At 46.3% G+C, this 17,853-nt stretch overlaps 1 long non-coding RNA gene and 1 pseudogene across 1 annotated transcript; both read right to left on the reverse strand.

Moving 5' to 3' along the window:
• Positions 1-905: 905 nt before the first annotated feature.
• Positions 906-1,084, reverse strand: LOC126529811 (U2 spliceosomal RNA; annotated as a pseudogene).
• A 1,627-nt stretch (positions 1,085-2,711) lies between these two features.
• Positions 2,712-8,299, reverse strand: LOC129384425 (uncharacterized). The gene is made up of 3 exons (XR_008612146.2): positions 8,069-8,299; positions 6,672-6,969; positions 2,712-3,404 (listed from the first exon to the last, which is right to left on the reverse strand). It is a non-coding gene; the product is annotated as an uncharacterized lncRNA (long non-coding RNA).
• Positions 8,300-17,853: the final 9,554 nt, after the last annotated feature.

The following is a 17,853-nucleotide window of genomic DNA, read 5'->3' on the forward strand; positions in this document are numbered from 1 at the left end:
GAGAGAGAACGTTCATTTATGTGTGAGGCTAAAAAAATGAGTCAGGTATGGACCTAGCCTTAACGCATATATGGAGACGAAGCATTATCGAGAGACCGTGCCATTAAATGGCGCCAAACATTTAGGCAGGGCAGGGACTCGGTGCAATAGGGTCCCAGAATCAGCCACCTCTAAACACCACGTGCCTCCCCACATAAGAATTGTGCATGCGAGCACGTTACAGCACAGAGGTCGGTCGCCGTGTTACTTAACGCGGGATATTCGGAGACTGAAATTTCATGCGATGTGTGTCACCGGTTCCTAAGTAATCATTTAAGAAAATGGAAACAATCTACAAAATACAATTCCAACCCCGAAAGACGAACGTGAAGAGAAGCCAGACAAAACACTGCCTTGGAACTTTTGGGAGAGGCCATTAGTTATCTCACATTATTTGCATGAAGCGTCCTTGCGCAGATGTAAGTTGGTGCTACCAGATTACCCTAAAACAAAACGAAAAATCTGAACGTCGCTTCAGCTTCTAAAAAACTGAAATATATGCTTCCGCTCTACCACATGCCCCATATTCGACAAGTAGCTCACCGTGGGACATGTCTATTTATGTTCCCCGTGTGAAATTGCCACTGCTTAGGGAAGTGCCGTGAAGATGTGGCGGAAATCCAAATTGATGCGGATAACGTGGGAAAGAGCACTCCAGATGAAGCACTATCTGATTGTTTCCGCAACCCCCATAAATAATGGTAGCTGGCCATGAATAGTCCACGAAACTACTTCCACAAGACCTCGAGTCTTTATTGTGTACGTTAAATATATTCAAGGTGCTTCCTACAGGCACGCTGTATATCGCTAGGTTCTGGAAAAAATAGCGTGCGTCTATCAAGCCATGTACATCGAGAATTTCTCACCATACGTGGGCCGATCCCGGAGATAGTGCAGTACCGGGCTGAACCGCGGAGGAGGGGATGTAGGCCTTAGGCACTTCGCCAACTAGCAAAAATAAGTTGAACATCTTAGGTTCATATGCTACCCGTATGAAATATAAGCTTAAAAGAACAGACGCTACCCTTTGATCCGCATCAGCCATGTCTACGTTCGCACCTCCCTCTGTTTGTCGGCGGTCCAAGCGCTTGCGTATCACCTTTCCTTTCCTTCCGCACTGCTGTGGTGGCGGTTCTATAAGCGTACAACCCGCCAGGACCACGAAGCGCAAAGAAATGCGAACCGTCCATGTGACCCCGATCCCGAAATCTTCAAACGTTTCACCGGAGCAACGGCCAGGTTTCAGAGGAAGTTTTCGGCTAACAAATTTTGCGTGGCCTATGTATTGTGCGACCGCTTGTGCTTCTCGAGTGACCTCAGAACCACTACTGCAGTGCGGGACGTCGACCAACGCACGATCGCCTTGGCTACGTTGAAGCGCTGTGTGCCCTCTGAGTGCGGTGAACTGCGTGTCTGTTCTACGTGCCGCGATTCGTTAGTAAATGATGTCGTGCCACATTCTGCAACAGTGAATGGGTGCGTATACCCCTAGGTTCCTTATCTTCCGAGGCCCAACATCGTGGAGGAGCGTCATGTCGCGCCTGGCCTACAAATTTTGTGCATAGAGCGTTTGACGCACGGCAATGGACAGTTCTCCATTAAGGAGCCCTCATACACAGCTTCGCTTCTCATCTAGCATCACGGTGGGGAATGGCACTGAATTTTTAAGAGTTGAATCTTGGAAGGTCTTTCCCTCCAACATGCTACAAACTAAGCTTCTTAGATGCCCGATTAATGATTCTGCAAGGTTGTCGCCTATTTAATTGTTCTAATAGCTGTTTCAGCAGCACTGAATTATATAGCCGTGTACTCTGAGATAACGGAAAGAAAATTTACGGAAAATAAAATGTGCTTAGAGCGCATACGGCTAGCATTACCAAATCCTGACTGTGAGCTTATAACTGTCGTTGAAATCAAAAGTGTGCAAACATTGCATTCTCTCCGTGCTAACATAAGGGCTGAAACATGGAGGTTAACAAGGTGCTCAACAACAAATTGCGGACAGCACGAAGAGCGACGGAAGGAAGAACGTTAGGCGTAAAGCTAAGAGACAGGAAGAGGGCGATGTGGATCAGAAAGCAGATGATGATAGCCGATATTCTAGTTGATGTTAAGTAAAAAAAGATGGAGCTGAGCAGGTCTAATTGCACAGGGCGGAAAAGCGGTGGTGTACCAGTTACAAAACAGATTCCAAGGGAAGAGAAGCGCAATCTAGGACGCCAGGAAATTAGGCGTGGTGACGAAATTTTGAAATTGAGTAGTGCATCACGTGGAGAATGAAGCATCGTGCGATTTATTAGTGTGCGCTCAAAACTTTGGGCCGAGTTTATTTGTTTCCCCTCACCGACCGTCGCTGTGGCAGAGAAGCCCGTATTGTTTCGGCGGCCCCCGAAAATGTGTTACCCTTTCTGTTGTGCTGTATTCGCGGTCAGCAAGGTGCATGTCTAAACTCCAGCTGCCGCAAGCAAACTGGTGGCAATAGCCTTAATTTTTTTGACGACGGAACCATGACGATAAAATGACAATGAAAGAACGTCACAATACCATGAAGGTGACGAACTAACAACGAAGCAACGACGATGACGCCATGGCAACGACGCTATGTATGTGTAGCGGTCCACTACTGCCCTCGCGTACCATTACCTGCCACCGCAGGCCGCCCTAATTAACCATATGTACGGCGTTTCTTTGTACTGTATCCGGTACCAGGCTAGAAACCTGCTTAAATTCGGACAATATCTGGTGTTCTTTAACGAATTTCTAGTACTAACCAAAGGGCCGCCCTAATTCGCATGATATCCGGCCTATGACCGGTTCAAGCCTATCGAGTCGCCTTAATTCGCAATGTACATACATGGTTTACACTGCAATATCTCGGAGATCTGCCCACATTTTTCGCAGACAAAACACTATTGAAACGTGATGGCGTCCTTGAGCGTGACCTTGCTTTGACCTTACTTGGGTTTCTCAAAGCAAAAAAAAAAAAATATTTTGCATTCAAGCTTTTTTCCAAAATTTGTAGAACCACATAACGGATTGAAAAGCGCGCAATGTCAAAGATAATTTAGAGCTTTATTCTAATATTATTCGGAACCTGAGAGACATCTGGTGGCTTGCAACTCCACAAACAAAGGTTTAAAACACTGCCGTGGGTGTCTTTGTCTCCGTCTTCTGCACTGGGCGTGTTTTCATAATAAGTTACCAACATGCCCATGCGTCTAGCCTTGCCCACAAACAAGCTGAAATCCTGCTGCTCACCTCGCCATCGACGCAGTAGGTCTCTGGAAAGGAATCGTCTCCCCTGGTACCGTATTCGTCGAAAACACCATACCTTAGGTGCGCCCACTCGTGCACGAAGGTATACGCTGAAAAAAAAAGTTGTAATAAAATAGTCACCCGCAATAAAACACACATTTTCTCAGCTCTCAAACGCAACTTCAGCGCATTCATCCCGCATGTAACGAGAGCCATGCACGAACAACCATTCCGGCACCGCCTTCTGCACATCCAAAAGGACCAACAACATTTAGCTTTCTTTCTGAATGGACATATCACACCTTGAAGATTTAAGAAATTCCGCGTACTGAATGCCTCCTCTTTTACATTAAGAGGCCAGACAACCGCCTAGCAAATGCCTTCAGATGTTGGTGGAAGTGAGAAGAGATATTTATGGGGATAGAATCGACCATGTGGTCCGCCTTTGAAGCCGAAATTGTAACTTACAATTTGCACTAAAATTCGCAAAACAATGACTCGCCATCCCGTCCCTGAGATGCAATGCTTTATTGCATTAGAGTAGCAGTAGTAATGGTAATTCAGAGTAATGGTGGTAATGCGAGTAACGGTAACGTTAGCAGCATGCAGCGGCTGGTCGTATTATCGTATTCACGCTGCTCCTCAGGAGCCCTAACCATGGGCTTTGTGTCCGTAGCGGTGCTGCAACAGTAATTAAATCCGCTGCTAGGCTGGTTATTTAATATATGAAAGGCTTGTTGATGTCACTCTCCACAACGCAAGCTGCCGTCGCAGCGGCAGCCTGCATAACAGTATTCTTTACCGTGAAATGCATGCGGGTACCGCTACGTGCATCGTACTGTTATCACGAGCTCCTAACCATGAATGATGTGGTTTGGATGCGTGTTTTATGCTTCTTTATTGAAATGGGTGCGGTATAGTGCAAGTTGTATTTTGATACCAAGGAATACACTTTTTTTTCTATCACTGAAGCTTTGCTTTTCAACTACTCAAGTATCGTTTTTTTTTTTTGTGAGGACGACGCATCGAAAGATATCCACCAACTGAAGCCTAACTGCTACGCAGTAAATTTGTAGGTAGCGTGAACTGCCAGTGAAGCATTGATGCTTCAAGTGTAGTAAATGAAATTACTGCACGCAGGTCGGCAGTAACTGCATGCCACCTACTTATCGTTTAAAATCCCAGTTCTTTATACTGCATAAGCGCTTGCACGTTATTGTGCGCGTAATACGACGTAAAAAGGTTCACGCTAACGAGAGGCGCTGCATTAAAGGCAGCGAGTGCCGTCCTTCATTGTATGGCGCCGTACATTAGTGTTCTTGTATGCGCGCGAGTTGGCGAGTGCATACCGAGGGTTTTCTGGTCTCCCTGTGAGAAACAGCACGTTATCCACTATAATTGCTCCGTAGATGGGTACCAGCACTTCCATAGGTTTCTTTTTTTTTTTAATTATTAAAGGTGCACGGCGCCATAAACGAAAACGTGCAGGTGTTATTGGTTGTGTTGCACATGGCTGCACCCACTCTCTGCCAGGATGAATGGCGCACCGCACCACGGTATAACCGTGCCTGTACACCTTCCACTCGGTGACGCGAATAGAGAATCCACTGCTGTAGCTCCTACAATTGATAGACTAGGTGCAGCGGACCACAAATAGGTGCAGGAGGTGTAACAAAACTTCGTTGAATGGAATAGACCTTATTGATAGGACTACGGATTGAACAGAATTGATATGATTACTAATATATTCTACCATTTAGCTTGGTTTGGCTAAAAAGAAAGCCTCGACTTGTGTATGGCCAAATCAGTTGGACTCAGCGCTTTAGAGAACATAAGACGCGGGAGCATCGGCTTGACAAATAATTACTCTGTTGAAGCTGTGCCCCGGATGTGTCTTTTCAGCAATACCAGTGAGTAATCACTATCGCACTAACCTATCGTTGTTTGCAGCATGCTTCCAGCGCACAATTACACCTTTGCTGCACATAAATAAAAAGTAGGACAAATATGTTTCGCGGCGTTTTCCGCATTATTATGCATCATTGGTAAGCAATCTGCGGCATTAAAACATCCTGAGCTTCGGAAGACTAATCAACAAACATTCACTTTATTAAGGCCAAAGCCTTGGATGGCTGATGGGTCAAAAACTTGAGCGTCCCTAAAATTCAATGGCACGTAAATTCAATGGCATAAAAGGGGAGGGTGGAACCTTTGACCTTTGGTGTCAGTCGAACTCTCGACCTTTGGTGTTAATTAAGCCGGGATTTATTAAGACAATTATAATGAACATAGACTTAAATAAACGAACTGAAACCACCACCTTTGGTGGGAGCAAAGCCCACGATACTTGGTGTTATTTAGGGCAATGTAATTAAGCCACAATTAATTACCATAGAATCAGACAAAGCAGTTGAAACCGCGACCTTTGGGGGGTAGGGGAAGTAGAACCCTCAACGTTTGGCAGGAGTCGAAGCCACGACGTTTGGAATTAAGGCATTGTAATTTAGATCTTTTACCACCCAGGTAAATGGGGCACTCGAACTCACGAACCTTGACTTTTGTTGCGAGTTGGACCTACGACCTTTGTGCTTACCTAAAGCGAAGTTAAGGCATTGTTAATTACGGTAGACTTAAGGCACTGTAAGCTATGAGCTTAGGTGGGAAAGAACAAGTCATAGGAAGTAACGACGCATGAGAATGAGAACGTAAAGTAATTTAATGAATGTGTCGTGAGCGCGCGCAGGCTTTCGGCCTTCATCCTCTTCAGCGTATGCTAATGTAGCTCGATTTTTCATAGGTGCCATCCATCCATCCATCCCCCCATCCATCCACCCATCCATCCACCCATCCATCCACCCATCCATCCACCCATCCACCCATCCACCCATCCATAAATCAGGACGCCGATACTTATGTTGCGAAACCAGTTTTCTTGAAATTCATAAACACAGAAGGGTCGCTTTAGATAACCAGACTTCATAAAAAAAACATTCGGGTCCCGTAGGAACACATAACTGCGGCAGCACCGCTTTTATCTGCTACCATTTGAGGTGACGTGATTCCGGACTACCACGTTTTGCGAAGTGTTGACACTAACCACCGTATTCAGAAATGCATCCTAACTTTAAGCTCATGCCCTGTTTTATACAGATGACGCTTCCCGTGATTGCGCCGAAGGGTACGCAATGAGCGTCCTTTGCATATTCACGCCAGGCGTCATTTATATGAAGTCAATCGTGGGCTCCAAGTTAAGATGCATTTCTGAATAAGGAGGTGAATACCGCTGTCGCGCTATGTATTTTTCATGCAGCTTCCAGCATGTGCTGCTGTCTTTTTTTCACACTAAGACCCTTGTAAATGCAACAAAAGATCCTTACCAGCACTTTCATTTGTTTCCGCCGTTAAGGGCCCCAGGTGTTGGAGATATTGCGCTGGAATGAATACGTAATCTCCCTTTCCTTGGCAGCCTTGTGACGTCACCGTGCAAGGCTCCTGGAATCCGCAACTCTTGGAACTCACGATTCGCACATCGCTGTTTAGGAACTGCGTTGCCCCTAGGTGACGATCCACTTTTCTTTTCGGCCAATATTTTGGTACCTCGATGACGAATGACTTGAAGTATACTCGACCGTTTGTTGCTCTGTGTAGGAACCGTGATGATGATTCCAGGAGGGCCTGCACGACCAGAGTCACGAGTTACGACTCTCTAGGCCTTGGGATACAGCAGCAATGTTACAAGCACGAAATATAATTGCACGTGCCACTTCATTTTTCTGACGAAGAAAAAAAACGGTAAATACCTCGCCTATTAGCGAATTGCTGTTTTGAGTCTCCAGGTACCGCTATCTTGCAAGCTTCATTGTAACTGTAGGCGAAATTTATGTAACCATTCATTGAGGAAACATACAGGAGAGCAAAATATTCAGTCCAACTAATTTTTTTTTTCTCCCTACGAATGACAAATTATTGCAAATGAGTTTCAGTGTAACTCCACTTTTTTTATTCATGTACCCTAAAAGCCCTTTTTTAGGTATTACACAGGGCTTTAGATTACATTACATAACATATCACGGTGAGTAAATAATGAAGATACAGAAGCCATTTGCTGAAAACATAACTTGATAAAACATACTGAAAAATACACTGGAAACACTGAGAACATACTGGAAAAAGTAGAACTACAACGGTAGTGAAAACAGTAGAGAATAGTATATTTTTAAGCGGTCGGCACAATACAACTCAAACAGACCGAACGCAATGAGCAGTTCAGTTGTCAAACAAAAGTACTGTTTGTATTGTTTGTACGTAGCGTTTGCTAGCACCACATAACATTCTTATGTAGTGTCCTTTTAACGACGGAAACTTGTAACTTCAACTATGCTCTGGTAATCATAGGTTTTTCGGGCCGCCAAGCTTTTGTGTGTTCTGTCCTGTAGCCTTCACTAAAGCCCGGGAACAAAGTAAGATCTCAGTTGCCCGAAAGCCCCTATAGCTTCATTATTGATGACCTATGCCACACAGGCGATTACATTACGTTTTTCAATACATGAGGCGTTAAATGTAGCATTTTGCAGTGCATATTTTTCGGTGAAGTATGGTCGGCCAAAAAACCAAATTTGAGCGGGCTCTCGGCTGTCGGCCTGAGTTCATCAGGAGACTAGGGACACAATTACTCAGAATTTAATCAAGTTTTATGCAACGACGGTCGTTGAACATACGTTCTGTTAGCTTACTAAATAAGCTTTAAAGAAAGTTTGAAGCCTCCAGCACGTACCTTTAGGTTGCGGATAATGTTTTCGTCCGGTGGGACCTCCGGCTCGATTGATACCAAAATATTGATATAGCCGCCATCCCTCTCGTCGATGTCCGTAGCGATGGCGCACGCCAAACAGAAAAACCACAGGGTCGCTGCGAGTGTCCCTTGGGAAACGCCCATGACTGTTCCGTAACGAGACCGATGAGGCAAATTTATATGACAAGCTTTACCCCCACACAAAGGAGTGTATACTTAGTACAAATGGGCTATTTGAAAAACTTCTAGCAAGCTTTAACGCCTGGGGGCCTCCTCCACCCAAAGGTCACTTCGGGCCTTCCCAGGGTTCCGCCTCTTTCGCATTGCTGGCCTTCATTCCCGCAACAACTGCGCTACTGCGCAACAAAGACTGTGAATCAGTTGACGCCGCTGCAAACAAAGCAAGCTCTCCAGCCAACTAAAGAAAAGCAACGGAAGCCACCTAACGCGAAGACTTCATGGCACAGTAAAAAATGCACCCTATGCTGACCTGACTTGCGCAGAAACACTCCACGGAGTAAAGGCCCGAGAAAGGACGAAAAGACGACGAACAAAAATATAAAGTCAAGTAATACTAGGCCAGGTCACACCCTTGAAGGGTACTGGTCGAACACAAGGCGTCGGCGATTGGCGCGTGGCGCACGCGTACTTCGTCGTTGAGAACGCAGCTGCTGCTGCTGCTGATGGTGGTGGTGGTGGTGATGGTGATGATGATAATCAACTCCTTAAAAGCAATCGGGAGAAATTCGTACTCTCTCTTCGACGTTGCCTTTAGTGTATGATCGCAAGAATTCTTTTTGTGCTTGATTTGTTTTTCTGTGCCATGCTTCAGTTACGCAAAATGAAAGAACAACGAAAACTCGCCGAATTACAGCGTCACGGATTTCACAAAGCGGAGCAGTATACAGTGAACTACAGTGGATCTAGTACCTTCTTTCTTTTTGTAAGAAGTGACCTTAATTAAGGTGCTTCTATCTTAAAAAGGAAGCTTTGAGCCTCTTGGTGGTTGGCATTTCTCGTGTCCGTCCGAAAGTGAAGTGTCCGCCAGCAAAGTCAAGCAAATAGCGCATGCGTGCATTGGAATAACGCATGCGACGTACAGAACAGCGTATGTTTCAATAGAAAACACGCACAAATCAAGTATCTATCACCAGCAGCAATGGCCCTTACGCCCGTAAGCAAGAAAAAAATGCAATGGCTCATACGTCGGGAAGACGAAGACACATTACACAGGTGTGCAAATTTTGGATTGTTTGTCGCGAGCGGAAGTTGACATAATATCCAAAAAACTTTAATATCATTTGTCCGTGTACTATCTCCCCTTAATAGGATTGACGTCATCACTCAGTCACGTGGTTTTGAGTGAGCGAGTGTATGAGTGAATAAACGTTTATTGGCTCCAGCAAAACGCGATAAAACGCGCACCCGACTAATCCCACGACGGGACTGACAGATCTAGTCTGCCGGCCCGATTGCGGGCGCGCTGGACCGCCATGATTTGGTCCTCGAAAACCGGACTTCGCAGGAGCGCGTCCCACTCTTCCTTGGTATACTTCGGGCACAGCGACCCGCACTCCCAGAGTGTATGAGGCAAAGTAGCAACCTCACCGCAGGCCACGCCAGAACAATTAGGATAAATATCGGGATACATGCTGTTAAGGGACGCCGGATTTGGGTAGGAGTTAGTTTGCAAGAATCTGAGCGTGACCGCCTGCGGCCTGCTTAGCTTGGAATGTGGCGGCGGGAAAACCCTTCTCTCTAAGTAAAATAATTTAGTAATTTCATCGTGCGTGATAAGATCGTCTCTGTGTCTGCTGAGAGAGTCGCCCGATCCGAGGGCAGCGCGGTCGCTAAAGCCACGCGCAGCCTCGCGGGCAGACTCGTTGAGGTTGAGAGTAAGCCTCTCAATTCGCCACGAGCTGGGCAGGGCACCAAAGGATGGAGTGTATGATGCATGTTCATTGAGCTGTCGAGTATTTTTTCTGTCGCTTAGGATGAAATATCTATGTATATATATTCGAATTAATAAAATGACGTACACTTGCACTCGGGCACTCGTGCAGCTGGCACGAGGAGAGGAAGAGAAAAAGTAAACGAAGTCTGTATATTTGCATATATATATAGCAAGCATAAGAAGCCAACAAGGACACCGAGGACAACACAGGGGAAACTACTCGTACTCACTACTTGAATTCAAGAAATGATAAATTAATGGCAATGAAAGTGGCTGCAAAAACAACTTGCCGCAGGTGGGGAACGATCCCATGTCTTTGCAATACGCGTGCGATGCTCTAGCAATTGAGCTGCCGCGGCGCCATTCTACTATCCACTTCCTGGGGCTTGCATGCTTTATTGCTAGAACTAACCCAAGGAGTACCAGCCAGCGCCACCACTCACAAACCGTTTTCATTTGAAACCTTCCACAAACCTCCTTTCTTCTCGTGCGTGCCTGCGTGTGCGTGCGTGCGTGCGCGTGTGTTTGTGTGTGTTTATACATACAGTGGGTGTTCTTTTAGCTACCCAAAATTTAGAAATTGCTTGTTGTAAAATGCTCAATTTTAACCCTTCATCTAGGTTACGCTTCGAGGACGCCATTACTTGCACGATATATCAGCAGCTCTTTCGACAAATTAATAAAATTAGGCTTAATGTCCTCTCTATTTTCTTATGGCACATATTTCTATCTACGAATTACGGTCGATGAATTCGCAAGACGTACCCACTTAGAACGAATTGTATGTACTGCAATGTTTCGATCTATTAATTTTCAGGGTGTCTGACGAAATAAAACGAATATGTGTTCCAGTCACTTTTGTTCTTGAAGTCATAAGCCAACGTTTTTGTTTTTTAGGAATGTAAGTGGAACGCCAACGCATTTTGTTGCACACGTTGAAAATTATTGCCTCGCAAGTGCTGCGGTCTCTATAATTTTTTTTCTAGTGGATGTACCTTGTAAACTCGCCGACTCTAATTCATAGATAGAAACGTATACCGCTATGTAACTAATTAAAATATTAACAACGGAATTCTGCTAATTATTGAGGTAAGCTTTTTGATGCGTCATAAGAGTATTGACCGGCTCATCAAGCAATATATATCAAGGGTTGGAATTGCGGTATTTGGAATAGGCAATGTTAGTGTAGCTAAAAAAAAATAAAAACGTGCAAATAACTTTACCCAAGCTTTTTAACGAAAAAGAAGAGCAACAAAACATAGTGCGAAACAGGATCTTAAGACCTCTGGTGTTCGGTTGTCCGAAGTCTGACGACTGAATATCGCAGGTCTACTAAATTCATCCTGAAACGCGTTTGTTCTTAATCTGTTTTCGTTTCTCGTTTTTTTTATGTTTGTTCAAGAGCTTAGCTAAACTTATCTGTGACACCCCGTATAAGGTTGCTGCAGGGTTATTTAGAGAGGACGATTTACAGATAAGAGAAAATGGACAAGCCTATGAAGCCAAAGGGTACTCTTTAATAATAAACGCTTGATTATTCACTTTAGAGCGCGTATTGCAGAAGATAGAAGCGTTGTTGACAAATTCGACTTCGTCCTGCTAGCCGCCTGGTTAGTTTTGCTGGTAAGGCGGGTGGCCTGGAAAGACGGTGGTCCCGGGTTCGAGTCTCGGACGAGGGCGACTTTTTCTTTAATTGCGAGGCTTTTATTTCGAGGAATCCGTACGAGTTTCCCCTGTAGCAGTTGCTACAATTGGGTCATTTTCCTTTAAATACTTCGCTCCTCCTTGCGGGTTTCCGCAGAACTATTAGATTCATTTTAATGTTAGGCGTATGGATTCACGCTTAGATAAACTAGACAGACGGTTCAGAAGCAGAAAGACAAACAGCATCTCACCTGGCGGAATACAAAAGAACTTCGCTTGACAACTGCCCTTGTCCTTGCACCGCAGCACAGAGCAGAGGGAACCATTCCAGGAGCCGGGACGTTTGTTGGTTGATGTCATGTCTGCTACGGGGCCCAGCAAATATAAATGTTCTCTGCAAGCGCCAAAGGCAATGCAGCCTTGAAAACAGGTCCAGAAGAAGGCATTGGTGCTGTGCGGTCGTCCAGACGCAGTCGGCAGCCCACGCAGGGTGTATCGCCGGTGCAAGAGCAATCATGTTTGATTCGTGCAGTGATTGAGGGACAGAAGTCGAGTGAAAGAGGGAACTTGTTAAACTTTCTTTTTGTTCCAATCTTTCTCACTCGAGTAATAGGCGCGTGACAAAAGGGAAAGGCGGCAGCAGTAAAATGTCAAAGGCATTTTCTGACACATCTTTTTCGATGTCTGCAATGCGACGGGTGACAGCGATCAAAAACAAAACGAGAGATGACATTCCGTCACGTGACCATACGGCCAATATTGGGCGTAAAACGTCGAAAGACTAGCGTTGAAAACTGATCAGTTCACGTGACGAGTATGGTTGTTTCAATCTGCCGAATGTTTCTCGAAAAAGTAACTAAGCAGAGTGCTAATTAGGGAAGTACGCTTCAGAGAACAAGTTATTACAATACCAGCTACTGAAGATATATTCACGTGGTGACTTGCCTTGAGGTCACGCGTCAAGCCTCGCGTATTTCCAGAGGAAAATCACGAAGCACTGCATGGTACACTATCCTTGAAAAGCGTTGTTTACGGAAATTATAATACGTTAGTTGCCAAACTTGAAGACTGGCCGTGTGGGTATAACGCATTAGAGGTTGGATTGTGCAACATATTGACGAGACCGAGCGCTCTGTGGTGTTTCTCTTCTGTGTGTCTCATCGAAATGTTGCGCAATCTAACCTCTAATACGTTAGCTGGCTGCTGTCTTGTTTCAATTGATACGTTTTGGTACTGAAATATAGGGCCAACTTTTATGGATGCCGGTATCGACATTTTAAAACATGTAGCCGTGGTTCTTCTGATGGTGTAAGAGGCTCTGAATATAAGCTTCTACAAATTTCGCTACGGTGAGCGTGATTCCTGGTAAAGGTAAGCGCGTAAACTTCAGAGGATCCGTTTGGAAATTACAACAGTAATAACGTACACGAGTAGTACAAAACAGAAGGGCGGAACGAAAGTGATAAAGAATTGTGCGCTGAATATGAAACCTGCAGATTTTTTTTTATTTCTAGCAGTTTCGGGATACTTGCACTAGGTTCAATTATTAGAACAAATGGTAAGAGGTTATACATAGTGAAGTGCCACCGGAAAAATTGCCCGTTGCCTTCTGTCTTACGGCACACGATTCTGTGTTCACGGCGTCTCCACGCGCCGTTATCGTAATGCATCACCCACGCGGCTGAATACTAGTGCCTGCGGGAGTCGCATCGATGAGCGAATGCGAGAGTAGCGCACATTGGTTGTTGTCATTTCAAACAATTTCCTAACTCGAATTGAACTAACCCGTTCGTTACCTGCGCGTGTCATCATAGCTTCGTGCTTATCCTGAATGACCAGTCGCGAGATACTTCTCTATTCTTCTTGCCGAAGAGGCAAATTGTTTGTGTGCTCGTTTACTCTTGTTACCACTATAATAAAACATGCAAACGCAAACATGCATTAAGACATACAAAGCTGGACAGTGGAGGCAGCGGAAGCAGGAAAGTGCGCCTAATTAAAAAAAAAAACGATGAAATACCGCGAGTTTGCGCACAACGAGCCCGACATGAGTTTGGGGCACGCCGTAGAGAACTCCAGATTAATTCTGACCCCCTGGGGTTCTTTGACATGCACCGAATGCCGTATGCACCGAAAATGCGGTCTTTGCCGCCGCGATTCATTACCTTCACCTTAGCGCTTAGCAAACGAAACGCCCAAACCAGTATGCACCAGGGCGGGTCGTTCTCATCAAAGCCTGTTCTTAGCACCGAAATCTTGGAACACATTTAGGAGAGCGCTTTGGTATGGCGAGCTTTGTGTGGGGTACGATGCGGGGTGATCTAAGTGTACTGAAAGTAGTAAAAATATAATTTCACCTAAGACACTTGTGTTATTCTACGAAAACCACCTGTAACGCAGCGCGGCAGCTTTGATAACATCTTTCTCAAATCCGACGACGTCCTCGAGGAACGTAGCACCAACTGACTGTTCGGCGAGCCCACATGCAGCACCAAAGATGCAAATTATTACTTTGAACTTCTCTAGCGCTAAGGTTCTTAAAGTGAATGCTAATTTCAAAGCATAAGCGAACTTATAGCGTACCCACCTACCTGCTACATGTAGCTACTCGGTAAACAAGATGCAATCCTAGGCCCATTCAGCTGCTCAAACAACTGAAATCTAAGTCCGCCACCGCTTGCACCACTCGGTCACTAACTTTTTCAACCAAAATACAAATACTGCAGGGCGTTTTTCGAATCCGCTGTGGCTATACAGTGTAGCCCGGGCTTGCCTGGGCAGGCGGAGCAAGAACTGGGCATGCGTGTTTTGTGAGTTTGAGCGATCATTGCTTCAGAATTTATACTCCCCCCCCCCCCCCCCCGCCCCAGGGATGTACTGCTCCATCCGGTCTTTTTCCGCCATGAAGCCATGCGCCGGCACGTGGCTTGAAAAAATAAAGTTTTGCCGTTTTCCTTCATCTTCGTCATGTGAGTGATGCTGTCGCACTATTTACGGCGATAAAATGCGCGGAAAAAACGGCCACTTTTGACTTTGCATACGGTTACCGTTGTCACTTATCGGGGAGATCCAACATAGGGGCACCGAAGCCTGAGATACCCGTAACGAACGACATCTCGCCAATGCGCATGCGTGTAGCGCCAACAGCTTCTTTAGGCATGCGTTCGCATTCGAGAGCTCCAAAGCTTGCGTGAACAGATATAGGCGTTGAAGTTTCCCAGGTGGTCACAACTAATCCGGAGTGCAACACTACGCCGTGCTCATAATCAAATCGTGGTTTTGGCACGTAAAACACAAGAATGCATTCATTCAAGTATGGGCACCTTGCAACGGTGAGGTGGCGCTAGGACCCTTTCAGTTATCACGCCCATGTAGCTAAAACCAACCGCTAACGCCACGATGAAAATGCAAGATTTTAAAAGCCGACAGGAACCCACACGCTCCGTCACACATCTGAGTGATATACACCGAGCTTAGCCGAGCTTAGACCAAGTATGGAGTTGTTCCTTTTGTCATGTTCATGCGTGTCCATGGCTTATCATCGCAGCACGGACAGTGTCGTTAAAATTTGCTGATCGTAGGTACTCTTGCCCGCAGCAATGGGCTATCGAAAGTACCACAGCAAATATGAATCGCATTGTTCATTTCAAAGACGAGGTCTCTTTTGGATGGCGATTTCACACAGGTTTGGCGTACGTGGGATCTGGGCATCTGACTGGCCTTTCTGTGAAAAAAAAATGGCTCTTCCGCGCCTCTAGGGCATCGTAACGAGCCGCGAAAGGTATTAATATGCTGGTCTCACTGAGACAAAAAAAAATATAGAAATGGTCGCAATGTAGGCGAAGGTAACGGCACGGCCGTAATTAGCGTCAGTATAATCAGAAATTCACCACGCTTTATCGTGGATTGCAATTATGAAAAAATCACTCCCAAGTTCCCCAGGAACGGCCAGGACCTGATTGACGCCCTAAAAAGCATATGCCTAACTAGCGACCCTGTGCGACCCTGCCTCCTAAGTTACGAAGGGGAACCAAGACTAGAAATGGACGCTCTGTTGACGGAGGAAAAGGTGTACGTTGCGGCGCGAGCCTCACAGCGCAACACCACTCCCGGGGCCGACAAAACTACCAACGCCATGAATAAAAACCTGAGCCCGATACACATCCTAGACTTAACCGAATACCCTAGCGAAGAACTCTGGGCAAGCACCACGTACCGGACGAGTGGAAACACCCCGAAAGCGTGGCCATTCACAACCCCAAAAAGAAGGCCACGATCGAGACCCTACGTCCCATCTCGCTGACGACGTGCTTCGGCAAGCTGTACGAGACGGCCATCCAAGCCCGCCTCCAGCACTACGTAGATGACTGTGACCTCCTCCCGCAATACATGCTGGGTTTCAGGCCGGGACTCTCTCCGCAAGAGGCTTTCCTAATCCCAAGTGCTCAAGGGTGTCTCGAAGGGACGAGAACATTGCTTGCTCGCGCTCCACATAAAAGGGGCCTTCAATAACATATCTCACGAGGTCACCCTCAAGGGACTGAACGACATCATCCACGGGGAGTGCATCTTGAATTACATCAAATCGTTCCTGACGGACCGGATGGCGACCATCGGAATAGGCCAGACTCGATCGGATAAGATCGACGTGTCCAACAAATGAACGCCGCAAGGGTCGATAGCCTCCCCGATTCTCTTCAACATCGCTGCGGAAGATCTGCGGTAGATCCCGAACCCGGGTAATGCCCTGTATGCAGGCATCATGCTCTGGGCCACCAAGACTCGTTCGCACAAGAAGAGGCAGCCCTTCAGGAGGCCGCCACAGCTGTGGCGAGATTTGCGGCAGCTAGACGTATGCGTTTCGCGTTGGAGAAGTCCGAGGGGATCCGGATGCACGGAGGAGGAATCTGCCAGCCTCCCGGCTCCATCGAACTATACTGAGGGGGCCAGAAAATTACGGAGAGCAATGAGACCGGGATTCTGGGTTTTTGGATCCACTGCAACCTGAAAACCTCCCACGCCATCCAAACCCTCAGGTCCACCACGAAGCAGATCTCGCGGATTATCAAAAGAATAACAAGAAGCCGTAGCGACATGCGACGAGAGCGCATGCTCCGCCTCGTCCTGGCCCTGGTGATCATTAGAGTGACGTATAGCGTGAGGTATCAATACCACTTACCAAACAAACAAAATCAAGAATAAGTCGATGCCATCATCAGAGGCGCGTACGAAATGGCCCTGGGTCTCACCGTCACCACCTCAACCGAGAAGCTCGCGCTCTCGGAATGCACAACACCTTTACGGGGCTGTAGGACACAGTTTTAGCTCCGCAAAAAGCCAGATTACATAACACGACGGCGGGCACAGCCATTCTCAACTGGACCGGAACGGCAAACGGAGTTCCGCGCTCTCCGTAGGCAATGACCACTCTCACCCGAGTTCAGAAGCACGATCAAGGCGAGCCCCATACCCAAGCACACGAGTCATGAACTCCACCAAGGCCGACGCAAGGCGAGCGTCGACAGACAATTCAAGGATTACCTGTACGTAACGTGCGTGGACGTTGCTGCGTACCTCGAAGGGCGTCTCTTGGCAGTAGCACCGTGAACGGGAGAGACAACTCCTTGACCCTCGCGGCTTCCGTCAAGGCAGGAACCCCATCTGCGGCTGAGACCATAGCCGCGGTGCTAGATCGCCAGACGAACCACGGAGATTACTTTGGTAAGGACTTCTCGGTATCCCCGATTCAGTCTGAGTACATAGACGACACAGTGTCCCTAACACTGTTGTTCATGTTAACGTCCAATAATTGCCTTGATTCCTTTTCTGGAAAAGTCGATTGGTTCACCTGGAGCTGAGGCAGCTTTCAAAGGATACTCGCTTATTCCAGTCTGGAGTTTTTACTTCTTCAATCAGTGCATTAAGTATAATTGATAATTTTTCTCTTGCATATATTTCGTGGCTATTTATGTCTTCGTGCCCTTAGATTTACCTAGAAGTGCATTGGTCATCTGCATCTCTTCGTGCCACGCACCTAATGAACATGGTTCATTTCACTATAGTATTGTTTTCTTTGATCATTGGCCCTGATCAATATTCCACCATCAAGAAGCGCGCGTCAAATGACACGATATGAATAACATTTTCTTCCGTAGCCTGAATTAGCAGA

The sequence above is a fragment of the Dermacentor andersoni genome, chromosome 9 (assembly GCF_023375885.2).
Source record: "Dermacentor andersoni chromosome 9, qqDerAnde1_hic_scaffold, whole genome shotgun sequence".
NCBI classification, from domain to species: Eukaryota; Metazoa; Arthropoda; class Arachnida; order Ixodida; family Ixodidae; genus Dermacentor; species Dermacentor andersoni.